Source organism: Canis lupus, chromosome 14, assembly GCF_048164855.1.
Source record: "Canis lupus baileyi chromosome 14, mCanLup2.hap1, whole genome shotgun sequence".
Classification (NCBI taxonomy): Eukaryota; Metazoa; Chordata; class Mammalia; order Carnivora; family Canidae; genus Canis; species Canis lupus.
Genome location: NC_132851.1, coordinates 4470439 through 4485780, shown reverse-complemented (window position 1 = coordinate 4485780; position 15342 = coordinate 4470439). Strand labels below are relative to the sequence as shown.

Here is a 15342-nt window from a genome sequence, read left to right as displayed (position 1 = left end):
GAAAGCAGGATTAAGGGATGGAAGACACTTCCCCAGAAAAGATTTAATTATCGATGTAAGCATAAGAGACACATGGGAACATGTTCCCTTTCTCTCCCCACTGCTCTCAAACCTGTGCCCTTATTGTTCTTGTTGGTATAGGTGATTGATTTTATTATTTTAGGTGCCTGGTAGAAAGTAGTTGTTCAACTGATATTCAGTGAATGAATGAAGAAAAGCATTTTAATTTTCAGAAATACACTGTGGAGTAGCCTGGTGAAGGATGTTGAGGTAGGAGTGTGGCAGGTGAGCAGAAGGAAGGCAGTGGGGAGAGTCCCTGCAGAGTGGTGATTCCTCTTCTCCCTATTGTCTCTCATTTGGGCCTCACGGCACAGCTGCCTCCCCTGCCAAGAATCTCAAACCTTGTGGGAAATGGATATTGAGCTACTTGCATAGGGAATGATTCTGTGCTCTGACACCCCGGAAGGCCAAGGCTAGATTTCCCAAGTCAGTCGGTGCCTCCCTGAAATAATAGGGGCACTGGAGGCTCAGAGTCACCCAGGAACTACACTGTGATGATGTGCAGGAATTCCCAAGTCCCTGATGAATCCCAAGTGAACTTTCCAGACAGTGGTGTGAGGTCATATGGATCTTGTTAGCTCTTACATCAGTTAAGAATCAGAAAAAGGAAAGGTTTCACCTTCACTTTTTCCTTTTCCTACGCTCTTGTTTTATGTAGATCCAAGTTTCTGACCTATGTTGTTTTCCTTCTCTAAAGAACTTTTTTTTTTTTTTTAACATTTCTTGTGAGGCAGTTCTACTGGCAACAAATTCCCTCCATTTTTGTTTGTCTGAGAAAGCATTTCTTCTTCACTTTCGGGGGGATAATTTCACAAAGTACAGAATCTGTGGGGGGGGGGGAGGGGTGTTTCTTTCAACACTTTTTTTTTTCTTTCAACACTTTAACTATTTTACTTTATTCTCTTTTTACATGGTTGCTGGGGAGATGTTAGATATAATTCTTATCTTTGCTCCTCTATAGATTTTTTTCCTTTCTAGCTTTAAAATTTTTTAAAAATTTTCTCTAGTTGGAAAATGATATGCCCAGATTTATTTTTTTGTTTTTTGGTTTTTCTTTTGCTGTTTATTCTTCTCTGAGCTTTTTGGATCTATGGTTTGATATCTAACATTAATTTGGGGGAAATTCTCAGTTATTATTGTTTCAAATAAAAATTGTTTCTGTTCCTCTTTTTCTTCTCCTTTCTAGTATTTCCATTTATGCCTATGTTTATCTTGTAATTGTCTCAGAGTTCTCAGATATTCTGTTCTGAGTCTTTTTTTTTTTTTTTTCTAGTCTTTTTTCTGTTTGCCTTTGAGTTTGGGAGGTTTCTATATCTCCTCAAGCTGAGATAGTCTCTCTTCAGGCATGTCCAATCTAATAAACACATCAAAGGTGTTCTTCATTTCTGTTAAGTAGTTTTGTTTTGTTTTGTTGTCTGTTCTAGATCTTCAGCACTTAAAAAAAAAATCTTTCTTAGAGTCTCCATCTCTCTGCTTACATTGCCAATTTATTCTTGTAATGCTGACTACTTTATCCATTAAAGCCCTCAGCATATTAATGATAGTTGCTCTAAATTCCCAGGCTGATAATTCCAACATCCCTGCCATAACCAAGTCTGGTTCTAATGTTTGATCTGTCTCTTCAAACTTTTTTCTTTTTGTCTTTTACCATACCCTGTATATTTTTCTTGGTAGCCAGACATGATATACTAGCTAAAAGGAACTGCTGCAAATAGGCATTAGGGATATGGTGGGTGTATGGGGAGGGGGAGCATTCTGTAGTCCTGTGACTAGGTTTTGGTCTTTTAGTGAGGCTGTGCCTGGAAACTGTGAACTTCAGAAGTGCTTCTCAAGGCTCCCTCCACTTTAGGTGGGACAGGACAGCTGGAGGGCCCTTGAAGTGGGTATTTCTTTCTCTCTGTCAGTCAGGGTCTGATACCCCAGCAAGTGATGCTCTGGTTAAATAGTCTGTTTTTTGTTAAGAAGAACAGAATGCTCTGCAGTATTTCAAAAAGGTTCCTTTTCCTCTTCCCCTGCTAGAGCCTGAGGGATTTTTTCCCTCTAATTTTCACTGTAAGAATCTGGTAGAGCTCCAGGAAGTAAAATCACAAAAGTGTGGGAGTCCCTGGTCACTGGCTCCCCTTGAGTTTTTAACTCTCAAGAGTTGTACAGACAGAGCTTACAGCAATTTCTCAATTATGGCTCCAGTTTCTCTCCCTTGTCACTGGTTCCCATGATTCCCATAGACATTTCTTCTTCCTTTTTAAAAAAAAAAAAAGATTTTATTTATTTATTCATGAGAGACACAGAGAGAGAGAGAGAGAGAGAGGTAGAGACACAGGCAGAGGGAGAAGCAGGCTCCATGCAGGAAGCCCGACGTGGGACTCGATCCGGGACTCCAGGATCATGCCCTGAGGCAAAGGCAGATGCTCAACCACTGAGTCACCCAGGCGTCCCCCCATAGACATTTCTGTTGCAGTCAATTGTAATTCTCTGTATTTGTCTGCCACTCTCCCCAACTTGGGGGGCAGTGGTTTGCCCTTTGACCTCACTTCTTTTATGGATCTAAAAAGAGTTGCCAATTTTTCAGTTTGTTCAGCTTTTTCCTGGTTGCTAGGATGAAGCAGTGACTTCTTAGCTTCTTACATGCTTACAGAATTCCATCCAAATGTTTTGCAATGTAAAGACAACTAATATGTATTGAGCACCTGCCCTAAGTCAGATGGCTGTACCTGACCCATTTTCCATTTACTCCTTTCAACAGTCCTATAGAGAAGGCATGGTTCTCCCCATTTTGCAGGTGAGAAGTCAAGACTTGGAGTAAGGAGGCAGCTGGCCCAGTACAGAATGTACTAAGCGTACATTATCACTCACTCCACATCCCATGTGCACCCAGCTATATCCTCATGCTATAAATAAAGGAATAATGTATGCATCAAAAGCCATTTTCCATGTTTATAAAACCAACTCAGACTATAATATTTATGGATAAAGGACCTTTGTGTGATTTTACACTAAAGACATCTGTGTCGGTAAAGCCCCAGTATTGAGTTTTTAGCATACTGCTAGGCATAGACTGGGCATTTAATAAATTCTTGTCAAATAAATGAATGAATGAGTCTTCCAAGGCATGCTTTATGTATCAATACGGAATTATTTCACTAGGTCTGGCATTATGCTAAGTGCTTCACATTCCTTATCTCATGTAATCCTCTTAACAATGTCAGGGAGGTGCAATTATTTTTCCTACTTTTACTTTTGAGGAATCAGAGACTTAGAAAACCATGCTCAAGGTCACAGAACTAGTACTTCTCAAGGTGGGGTACAGCCCAGGTCTGTCAGGCTGCACAGTTCATGTCTAGACCTTCCAGACAGGAGGATGGTAGGGGCATCTTTCCCACACCTACCTGGGGTTAGCAGCCTCCCTGCGATGTTCCCACTAAGTACCTTGCATCCATTTCCATGCTCCTGCTCTTACCATGCCTTCTCTCACCAGGCAAGCTGCCCCCAGACTCGAGCCAGGACCCCACAGAACCACCTAGACTAGCAAATCAGGCTGAGGACAGGCTCAAGGGCTGCTGCCAAAACTGACTTTTAATATGGTCCAGGCAAGTATGGCAATGAGGAGGGGCTTGAGGTCCCTGCCTGGGGATGGACATGATCCTTGCTTCTCTTTCCTACTCTGAAATGTCAGAAAGACAGAGCACAGGATTATAGGGTCAAGCTCTGGAGACCTGGAGACCAAAATGGTCTTTACCATTTGCTGACTATCATCCTGGGAAAACCCTTTAATCTCACTGAGACTCAGTAGCCTCCTCTATAGCACAATAATCACAGTAAAAATAAAAAATTAATATGTCTTGAGGCTATTGTGCTAACTCAGTGAGACCAGGCTTAGGAAGAAGGTACTCTGTAACTGACACACCCGGCAAGTGACTCAGGTCTCAGAGCCCAGGACATGGGCCTTTGTTATGCCACACTACACCCCTTCATGAAGGGGAAGGGGGTGCCCTTCATAAATCAAGGTTACCCCAGGAGCTGGTATGCTGTCTAGGTCTGATTCCTGAATGTAACAGTTGAAATGGTAGGCAATGGAAGAGTTATACCATCCTGGGCTCTTCTGCCTACAGTCATCCCTTTGGAGGAGTGGGGTTGGCAGCCTATTTGAGGTCTCTACATCTTTAGAGACATAAGCACATTTAACCTCTCCTTGCTGTCTCTGGATGACCATGCACACTTCTCTCTCTGCTTCCTGCACAGGGCTACCAGTTCCTCTCCTCCCTTAGAGGGCAAGGTGGTGCCATTTTGAGTGACAGAGGGCCTTTTCCTCCCTCAGGACCCTACTACTCATGGTAAGATCCTCTGTTGTACCTCTTCTACCCTGGGACAGCCAAGGGTCTGCTGGGAGCAGTGGTGGATTAGTGAGAATTGGTTAATCCCTTAAACTACATTCCTCCTCACCACACACACACACACACACACACACACACACACACACACACAGTCATCCCCCTGGACTTCTGCACGAACTGTTGCTCAGATATTATGATCATCAGGCACTTCTTGGGCAACATGGCCTTTGACTCTGAACTGAGAAGTTTAACATATGACTTATGGCTCAGGATAGATACTGTGCTGTGTACAATACAGAACTCTTCATGTCCCTTCCCCACAAGTCTTGCTCTTTTAAGAAAGCATTTTCCTATCTCCTCTTGTGAAGAAGTAGGATCAGCCAGGGACATCCCTTAATGTTGAAAAATAGCTCTGAGGATAAACATTCTATTAGATCCCTATTGGATTTTATTAGATCTATTAGATAGTAATCAACCATCCCTCTGGGATCTTAATCCAAAGACAGTTGCCAAATATCCCAATGGTAAGTCAATATTTATGATCATGTTTATAATTAAATGTGTGTGTGTTTCATTTGTGCAAACCCCAGCCACAACAATTATAGGAGGATTCTTTATTGCCTCCCTCTGTCAGTGTTGGCGACTGAATCTCCCATACCACTGCAGAATAAAATGCAAATAAAACAAAATTACATCAACTGTTAAGTCTAAGTACTTCTTTATTTCTACTTTTGGGTGATAAAATTTCTCCTATTACTAGGAATTTAAAGGTGGTTGATTAAACTATATATTAATATCCAAAATAAGGAACCCAAATTTATCTTTATCATTTGTTAAAAAATATTTTGCATTTACACCTGGCAAAACATTGCACTAATACTACAAACACTCGACAGAGGCATCTGGATATTAATAATTGATTGTGGTAGGAGAGAGTGGCTGGCTCAGGAGAGAGACTCAGAAGAAGAGAGCATTTTACTAACAAATACTCCTTTGAAGTCCTCACTAAGAATACTAACATTTCTGCAACTTTAAGATTGTTATCCTAGGACCTTATTTCAAGATCCATCAACATCACAGATCTGCAGCTAGATGACACCTGAGGGATCATCTAGATGGTTCCTAATTTGACATATGAGTGAGCTAGGGTTATATCAGCACTAAATTAGAAATAAATTCGAGAAGAAAAGGCTTGGGTTTATACTTGTTTTTTAAAATTTTATTATTTATTTATTTATTTACTTATTTATTTATTTATTTTAAGATGTTATTTATTTATTCATGAGAGAGAGAGAGGCAGAGACACAGGAAGAGGGAGAAGCAGGCTCCATTCAGGGAGCCTGACGTGGGACTCAGATCCCAGGTCTCCAGGATCACGCCCTGGGCTAAAGGTGTCGCTAAACCACTGAGCCACCCAGGCTGCCCTAAAATTTTATTTAAATTAAATTTGCCAACATACAGTATAACACCCAGTGCTCATATTGATTTAAAGACATTCTGAGCACCGTTTATTCATCCACCTAAAATGTATTGAGCCCCTTCTATGTGTAGACACAGTGCTAGGCATCAAAGATACTAGGGAAAGACATGGTCCCTGCTTTCAAGGAACTGAGATAATCTATAAGATAGGCATTGCAATCCCCATTTTGCAGGTGGGAAAACTGAGGTTCAGAGAGGTTAAGTCCAATTTAATATGCAGTCAAATGCTCTACCCTTGAGCTATACCCCTAGTCCAATTTAATATGAATAGTGACAAGAAAGCAAGAATTCAACACGAGCCTATCAGATTTCTTTAGTTTAGACTTGGCCAGCAAATAAATTACCTCAAACATAGTGGCTTAAAACAATACCTATCTATTACCTCACAGTTTCTGTAGGTCAGAAGCTTAGGCACAGTTTCGCTGTGTTCTCTGCCCAGGGTTTCAGGAAGTTCAGATCAAGATGTCAGCCAGGACTGCAATCTCAGATGAGGCCTTGGCCCCTCTTCCAGGCTCCCTGGTTGGCAGAGTTCAGTGCATTCTGGTTGTAGAACTGAGGCCCGCAGTTCCTAGGGGCTGACCACCACTTCCTGCCTTGGGATCCCCTTCACAACACAGCATGTTACTTCTTTGGGGCCAACAGGAGAGCATCTATGCTGCTTCAAATCTCTCTTTCCAGAGAAGGCCTGGATTTGCTTTTGAAGTGTTTGCCTGATTAGGTCAGACCCTCTCAGGATAATCTATCTTTCAATTAACTTGAAGCCAATCTTTAAAAAATATTTTATTTTATTACTTTTTTTCATCATGGTAAGTGCACTCTAATCCCATCACCTATGTGACCTGTTCCTCCACCACCCCCCTACCTCCCCTCTGGGAACCATCATTTTGTTCTCTATAATTAAGAGTCTCTTCCTTGGTTTGTCTCTCTCTCTCTCTCTCTCTCTCTCTTTTTTCCCCTCTTTGCTCATTGGTTTTGTTTCTTAAATTCCACATATGACTGATATCTTATGGTATTTGTCTTGCTCTGATGTATTTCACTTAACATTAAGTGGCTTTACCTGTGTTGTTGCAAATGGCAGAATTTCATTACTTTGAATGGCCAAATAATATTCCATTATATATAGATAGCACATCTTCTTTATCCATTCATCTATCAAAGGATACTTGGGCTGCTTCCATAATTTGGCTATTATAGATAATGCTGCTATAGACACAGAGGTGCAGGTATCCCTTTGAGTTAGTATTTTTGTATTTTTGTGGGGTAAATACCGAGTAGTGCAATTATTAGATGGTAGGGTAGATCTATTTTCATTTTTTTGAGGAACTTCCATACTGTCTTCCACAGCAGCTGCACCCATTTGCATTCCCACCATTAGTGCACAAGGGTTCCCCTTTCTCTGCATCCTCACCAACTACCTGTTGTTTCTTGTGTTGTTGATTTTAGCCATTCTGACAGGTATGAGGTGATATCTCACTATAGTTTGATTTGCATTTCCCTGATGATGAGTGATGTTCAGCATTTTCTCATGCATCTGTTGGCCATCTAAATGTCTTCTTTGGAGAAATGTCTGTTCCTGTCTTCTGTCCATTTTTAAAATTAGATTATTTGGGTTTTGGGTGTTGAGTTTTATCAATTTTTTATATATTTTGGATACCAACCCTTTATCAGATATGTCATTTGCAAATATCTTCTCTTATTCAGTGGGTTGCCTTTTAGTTTTGTTGATTGATTCCTTTGCTGTGCAGAAAGTTTTTATTTTGATATAGTCTTAATAACCTATTTTTGCTTTTGTTTCCCTTGTCTCAGGAGACATATCTAGAAAAAAGTTGCTATGGCCAATGCCAGAGAAATTATTGCCTTTGCTCTCTTCAACAATTTTTATGGTTTCAGGTCTCACAGTTAGGTCTTTAATCCATTTTGAGGTTTTTTTGATGTGTGTATGGGTGAAAGAAAATGGTCCTGTTTCATTCTCTTGCATGTAGCTATCCAGTTTTCCCAACACCATTTGATGAAGAGACTTTTTCCCATTAGATATTCATTTTTTCTCTGTTGAAGATCAATTGACCATATAATTGTGAGTTTATTTCTGGGCTTTCTATTCCGTTCCACTGACCTATGTGTCTAGTTTTTATGCCAGTACCATACCATTTTAATTACTCGTGCTTTGTATTATAACTTGAAGACTGGAATTCCAGTACCTCTAGTTTTGTTTTTCTTTTTCAATATTGCTTTGGCTATTTGAGGTCTTTGTGGTTCCACGCAAATTTTGGGATTGTTTGTTTTAATTCTGTGAAAAAATGTTGATGTTGTGTTAAATCTGTAGGTTGCTTTGTGTAGTGTAGACATTTTAACAATATTTGTCCTTCCAACCCATAAGCATGGAATGTCTTTCCATTTCTTGGAGTCATCTTGAATTTCTTTCATCAGTGTTTCATCGTTTTCAGAGTCCAGATCTTTCACCTCTTCAGTTAAGTTTATTCCTAGATATTTTATTGTTTTTGTTGCAGTTGTAAATAGGATTGTTTTCTTAATTTCACTTTCTACTTCATTATTAGAGTATAGAAATGCAGCAGATTTCTGTATACTGATTTTGTATCCTGCAACTTTACTGAGTTCGTTGATCAGCTCTAATCATTTTTCAGTGGAGTCTTTAAGGTTTTCTGTATACTATCATCTTGTCTGCAAATAGTGAGAGTTTTACTTCTTCCTTACCTATTTGGATACCGTTTATTTCTTTTTGTTGTCCAATTGCTGAGGCTAGGACTTCCAGTACTATGTTGAATAAAAGTGGTGAGAGTGGACATCCTTGTCTTCTTCCTGACCTTAGGGGAAAAGCTCTGTTTTTCACCATTGAGTATGAGTATGATGGTTGTGGGTTTCCTATATAAAGTCTTTCTTATGTTGAGTTATATTTCCTCTAGACCTACTTTGCAGAGCATTTTTATCATGAATGTTGTACTTTGTCAAATGCTTTTTCTGCATCTATTGAAATGATCATATGGTTTTTATCTTTTCTCTTATTGATGTGATGTATCATGTTGATTTTTCTGAACCACCCTACATCCTGGGAATGAATCCCACTTGATTGTGGTGCATGAATTTTTTTAATGTATTGTTGGATTTGGTTTGCTAATATTTTGTTGAGAATTTTAACATCATATAATGAGAGATATTGGCCTGTAATTCTCTTTTTTTGTGTGGTAGTGTCTTTATCTGGTTTTGGTATCAGGGAGATACTGGACTCAGAATGAATTTGGAAGTTTTCTTTCCTCTTGTTTTTTGGAATAGTTTGAGAAGAATAGGTATTAACTCTTCTTTAAGTGTTTGATAGAATCCACCTGTGAAATCCTGGACTTTTTTGGTGGTGGTGGTGGTCGGGGGGGTGTTTTCTGATTATTCATTCAATTTCATTGTGGCAGTTGGTCAGCTCATATTTTCTGTTTCTTACAAAAAAAATCATATCATGTAAGTGCAATGAGATTGGTGGGGGAATATTTGAGGGAAACTTCAAGAAGTGATATTTCAAAGGGATGTTTAGGAGAAAATAACACACCTTTGAGTTTTTGTCTCCAATGCCTAGCACCATCCTAAGGCACACAGTAGACCCTTGCTTGAAAACTGTTTGTTGATATGAATGACTATGTAAGTGTTTTCTAGGTAGACAAAGGAAAAGAACATACTATGTAGGTGGAATTTCATTTACGCAAAATTTGAAGCCACTTGTTATATTCAAGATCAGTGAGAAAGATCAGATTATTTAAACATGCAAGGCAAGATGTGGCAAGAGAAGAAGAAAATAATGGGGCCAGAACATGGAACATTGTGCTAAGGAGGCAGGACCTATCTGTAAATAAAGGGGAACACTGGAGAGTTTTAAGAAAGTGAAAGGAATGAGATTTTGTTTGAGAAAGTTTGAGTACAATATGAAGGCTAGTTTGGCGTGAGGGTGAGGTGGTTGAGAGGGAGGTTAACCCAGGACTGTAGGAGTTAGTGCTAGGTGGTCTTACAGTGCAAGTGAGGGAGGAGGAAGATCTACACTAAGGCAATGGCAGTGGGATGGAGAAAAGGAATGGCTTCTGAAGCTGGTTAGGAAGCAGAATTGCCAGAACAGCATGCCTGACAGGTCTGAGGAATGAAGGAGCCATGGAGGATAACCCAAGGATGATTCTGACTTAGGATGTGGGCAAATGTTGGGACCAACAATTAAGCTTGAAGTCTAAGAGAAAGAATAGGTTTGAGGAAGAGGAAGAAGGGTTGGCGGTGATGGTGAGAAAAGGGCAGCTGTGGATAACAAATATATTTAGGGACACGTTGAGTTTGAGGTGCCTGTGGAATATCCTCATAGAGAAGTTCAAATAGAGGCAGTTGAATTCTTAGCTCTGGAGCTCAACGGAGCTGGATACACATCGGAGTCCCCAGCTCCCGTGTAAGCCATCAAGTCCAAGCAATGGATAATCATGAAGGGACAGGGCATAGAGTAAGAAAATAGAGACGCTGAGGATGAAACCATAAGTCCCCAACTGCAATGTCGAGGGCAGAAAACATGAGCTAGAGACAAAGGCTCGTGAGGCTCTGAGGGGACTGTGGCTCTGGAAATACATAGTTAGGTCAAAACACAAACAAGTAATAAAGGGAGAGGCTGCTTCGTTGTTGGAAGAAATCATGCTCATGAAAATCCTTGCTGGTATGTCACTGGCTTGAGCTGTAAAAAATACAGAGAGGGCAAAACCCACCACGCCATGTGTAATTTAAACAAACACACAACTCTAAGTAAATTAGCTGGTAGAGCAGACTGTTGCAGATTTCCTTAATTGGGTTAGGAAATCCTTGTTTTCACTGAGGTTTCTTTCTTTCTTTTTCTTTTTTCTTTATTCTCTTTCTTTTTGAAGAAAAAAAAAGAACTTTGAGTTAAAATGTATTATTCTCCTTTGATCTCTCTAATGAAGAGATTTGACCCAAGTATTCATCAGCCCTTAATGAAAATCAGTGATGTTCCTCTTAACTTTCCATGGTTTGTTTTCTCACAACTTTAAAGAACAAAGGAATATATTTCATAAGATCATCAAGAATAAACAGAATTTCACAAGAAGAGAAATCACTGTGGAAAAACAAAATTGAAAAAGGGACAAAAAAAAGGGACAGATCCATTTCTGTTCAGTTTTTCTTTGCTTGTGCTCAGACTCTTGACCAAAAAAACCTACAAATGCCAGCAGTTGCTCTGCCTCACCAAAATGTGGATATGCTTCAAACACATCCAAAGAAGGACAATATACTTAATTGAAAAATATATGTATATATATAATATATAAAAAGATAGAATCAACCAAGTGTGTGTCAATTCATCACCATCTCAGACCTCATTATCCAGAGCAGGTACCCACGGATAATGAGTTAGTCAAGGCACAGCCTTGCTGAAATGCAGAGATTCAAGTGCCAAGAAGTAAATCTCTCCCTGCTTTCTCTTCTGCTCCCTGGAGTCTGATGTCTTGCTGAGTGGCTGGGCAGGTATTCACATTCTTGGTGACTTGGAGAAGGCTGAAGCTTTGGCAGCGCAGCAGTAACACATGCACACACTCATTTCGGTCCTCCCCAATTCACTGAAACAGACTTGTTTACTTCAGTTGGAATGACAAAACTTTAAGTTCTAGAATGAGGCTGAGGATGTTTATGTGAAATTATCCTAGTTTGCTGCTAGTTAGTTAGCAAGTGGCTATTGTGGCTGGGCTCACAAGGAATGGCAGGTTGGTCACTGGGGCTTGACCCTTGATCAATGGGGCTCATGACATGGTAAAGAGAGATCTGACCCAAGGACAGGGGAAGACCCAACGAGGAATAGCAGTGGCAGTAGCAGCCAGGGATGGGAGATGCCAGCAGCTTTGCAGCCTGTGCAAACAGAGAACTGAGGCTGTCAGCCCACAAGTCAGAGCAGAGTGGACCCAAAGAAGAAAGCACATGATGTTGGAAAGAATGGGAAAGGACAGCGTATTTTTTTAGTGAGAATGGAAGAGCCACACACCCTCCTCCACCCCTCCCCAGCATGACTGGTGTTTTGCTTTGTTAAGCTCTTTGTGAAGGTATCCCAATATGGAAACACTCCAGAGTCTGTACGTTCATAAGAAAATCTATTCATCGTTCCCACCAAAAATGTATTTGAATGTCAGCAATAAGTGGTTTCTCATGTGGAAGGGAAGGAGGTCGGATCTGAGTACTTGTATCTCTTGGCATGTGGATGTTTGAAATTAAAGCAGAGGTGAAAATGGGCAATGGTATGAGGTCCAAATCCTGGTCCTATACCACTTATGATATGACTTTGGATAGGTGCTTAATATATCAAACTTCACTCTTCTCATCTGTATAGTGGGAATTGTAATAATCCAGACCCATAATCCTGTATCAGCAATTCTGAAACGCAAACTTCTGAAAAACATATTTAAAAAAAAAACTTACAACAAATTCACTTGATGGCAAAACCTGAACTGATGTAACACCTTATATAGTTTTGTTTATCCCATTAAACATGATGATCTGTATGTTTGCTGCAGAAATATTAATTTTTTGATGATGGATGTTGCCCTAGACCTTAGGAGGAGGTATTATCAAAAATGTGGTATATATGGATTTGCCTCTCAGAAATCTGAAGAATTCTGAATTCTGAAGCATGCTGGGGCTCTGGATGGAATCTGGACAAGAGATTGGGGACCTGTTCCTTTGGGGCTGTCAGAAGTACCAAGGGAGATAATGTGTGTGAGGTTGCTTGTCACATTGCCTGGCACTTTGTAAATGCTCAGGAAATACAAAGTAGACTGTATTATTAAAACACACACAAAGAAGGGGTGATTCTGCTCTTGTTCTTGGCACTCTGGAATTCAGGGAAATGTCAAGGGAAATATCAAACCAAACTCCCCTTCATTGGCCCTGTCATGAGGAACCCACGCTTGGTGAGGAAAGTACCTCTCTAGTGGGAAGCTTATGTACCATGTCCTGGTTGGTGCTGTGGAGCTGAGACCAAAAGCCTAAAGCCAAAGGAAAAAAGTTCCAAGTGCACAAGATCCAACAATTACAAGAGGGAATGAAAGAAGGTCTGAAAATGGACATACTGCCTCCCAAAGGTGGTGCGACCTGATAGATGGAAGCTCAACTTTGGAGCCGAGGAGACTTCAGTCCTAGCCCTGGCCTCCTTAGTGGTGGGAATTGCTGGGTCTCAGTTTCCTCACATGTAAAATGGGCAAACAGCACATACTTGAAGGTTTCATCACAGTGGTAAAGCACTCTGTGTGGAGCTTGGCACATAGAAGACACTCAACAAACATAGGTGGGCAGACACCTGCATCCCCATGTAGACTGAGTGACAGAGAAAACCAGAGTGACTACCAAATACAGTTCTGTCTGCCCTAAATTGGCCAGCATGCCCCTGAGGAAAGGTTAAAGCCTTATCCCTTCTGTGAAAGTAAGGCCAAGAGGACCAAGCAGAAGGGTTTTCAGTTCTTGAAGAGCTGTAAGCCCACAGCAGAGGGCACTGAGCCTGGATTCTTCTCTGCCAACAAGATAGTCACCCGGGCCTCTTTTGGGGACCTCTGATTCAATATGACAGGAATGTACCACATCAGGTTGGGGATTACAAGGTGATTTGCAGACACACAGATAGTCAATAAAGCTCATTCACACCCTGAATCCAGGTTTTGGCTGGATTACTAAGTCCCAGTTTGACTCTAAGCCTTATAAAGGAATAATTTTAAGGTGTACTTGGGAGAAAGTTTTTTTTTTTCCTGTCAAAGTGAATCTTTTCATGAAGGAGGACCATTTATCCAGATTATCACCTTGTCCTCATATGCCCGAATCAGCACACAAAAAGTAAACATATTCGTAACAGAGGGTGGCCTTGAGACTATCCATAACCAATGCCTGGTTTTCTATAGTTAGAGACTTTGACTTATATAATCACATTTTCTTCAGACCTGAGCCATGGGACTTGAGAAATGTCAGGTGTGAGACATTTTCAACCTCGTGGCTTTCCTAAGCACAATTGCTTTCCATTTTCTACCCATTTTGATTGGAGGTGAGGATCTTCCCCTCTCCCACCCTCCTATGGACCTCAGAGGCTCAGCTCATTCCAGGTGAGTCACAGCAGAATTGAGAACACACTTTCACAGCCTGTCCCCTACCCCAGCATGAAGAGGCTTCCCAAACCATCCTTTGAATGGCACCTCTCCCTGAAATCACTCCTGTCATGTGAGAGCAAGATGGCTCAACAGATAGACCAAAGGTGTGACCAAACAAGCCTCTGACAATGGGAGAAGGGATGGAAAATGAACATAAGAGAGAAAAGGGAATTTTTTAGAAATAATTTGACGTTTGATTAATTTCTTCAAGCATCAGTGTAAAATAAATATCCAAGAGTCCATAATGGTACAAATAAATGTTGGAAAAAATAGATACTTGTAGGAGAAAGGACAGGTCTTCCTTATAAAAGAATTCCATTTAATACAGAAATAAAGAAAAAAAAAACAGAAAATCACCATTAGAATACCATGGTAATAATTGCTGCAGGCAATTCATTGATGGAGGCTAAAATTAGCAGGCACAAGTTTGAGGAGAAACAGGATATTTGCATAGTTTCAAAATAGTTTTCTCATCGTAATAATTACAAAGAGAAAAGGAGTAACTTCACAGTGGGGAAACCCAGCAGATACCACCCTATCCAAGTAATTGAGGTGCCTACCACCAGTATAAAGACACTTCGACACATGGACCCCTGATTATTTTGCACTGAGAAAGGTATGCTTGCCCAAAATGCATAATTTCAGCTCAATCATGAGACATTGAACCAGCTCACATTAAGGGACAGTCAACAAAACAATCGATTAGTGCTTCCAAACTGTCAAGGTCATAATAGGCAACGAAAGTCAGAGAGAGGGATATCATAGATTGGCTCCAACCACACCTGGTGATTAAATGCAGCATGGTATTATCTGGATAGGGTAATGGAACAGGAAAAGGACACTTGTGGAAAAACTGATGAAATCTGAACAAAGTCAGTAGTTTAGTTAATAATATTGTGCTTTTTTAATTTCTGAATTTTGATCATTGTACATTGGTTATTGCTAGATGTTAGCATTTGGGGAAGCCAAGGGAAGCAAGCAAAGGAGTGCTCTGTATTATTTGTGCAACTTTTTCTCTAAGTGTAAAATTATGACAAAATTATGTCAAAAGGTTTTTTTTAAGCATAAAGTAATGGGTCTGTTGTAGGGCCTCCTTGCCTTGTTGAATAGTTTGGTATTATTTCTTTTCTTTTTTTTTTTTAAGATTTTATTTATTTATTCATGAGAGACACAGAGAGAGAGGCAGAGACACAGGCAGAGGGAGAAGCAGGCTCCCTGCTCTATCCCAGGATGCAGGATCATGACCTGAGCCAAAGGCAGACACTTAACCACTGAGCCACCCAAGTGCCCCTGGTTTGGTATTATTTATATTG

The 15342-nt window shown here is 40.4% G+C and overlaps 1 long non-coding RNA gene across 3 annotated transcripts in view; it reads right to left on the bottom strand.

Annotated features, from left to right (window-relative positions):
- Positions 1-738: 738 nt before the first annotated feature.
- The window catches only part of LOC140603627 (uncharacterized), a 68033-nt gene continuing 53429 nt past the window's right edge, over positions 739-15342 (bottom strand). For all 3 annotated transcript variants that reach the window (XR_012006540.1, XR_012006543.1, XR_012006541.1), the window contains one exon: positions 739-2298. This is a non-coding gene — a long non-coding RNA (uncharacterized lncRNA). The remainder of the gene's footprint in view (positions 2299-15342) is intronic.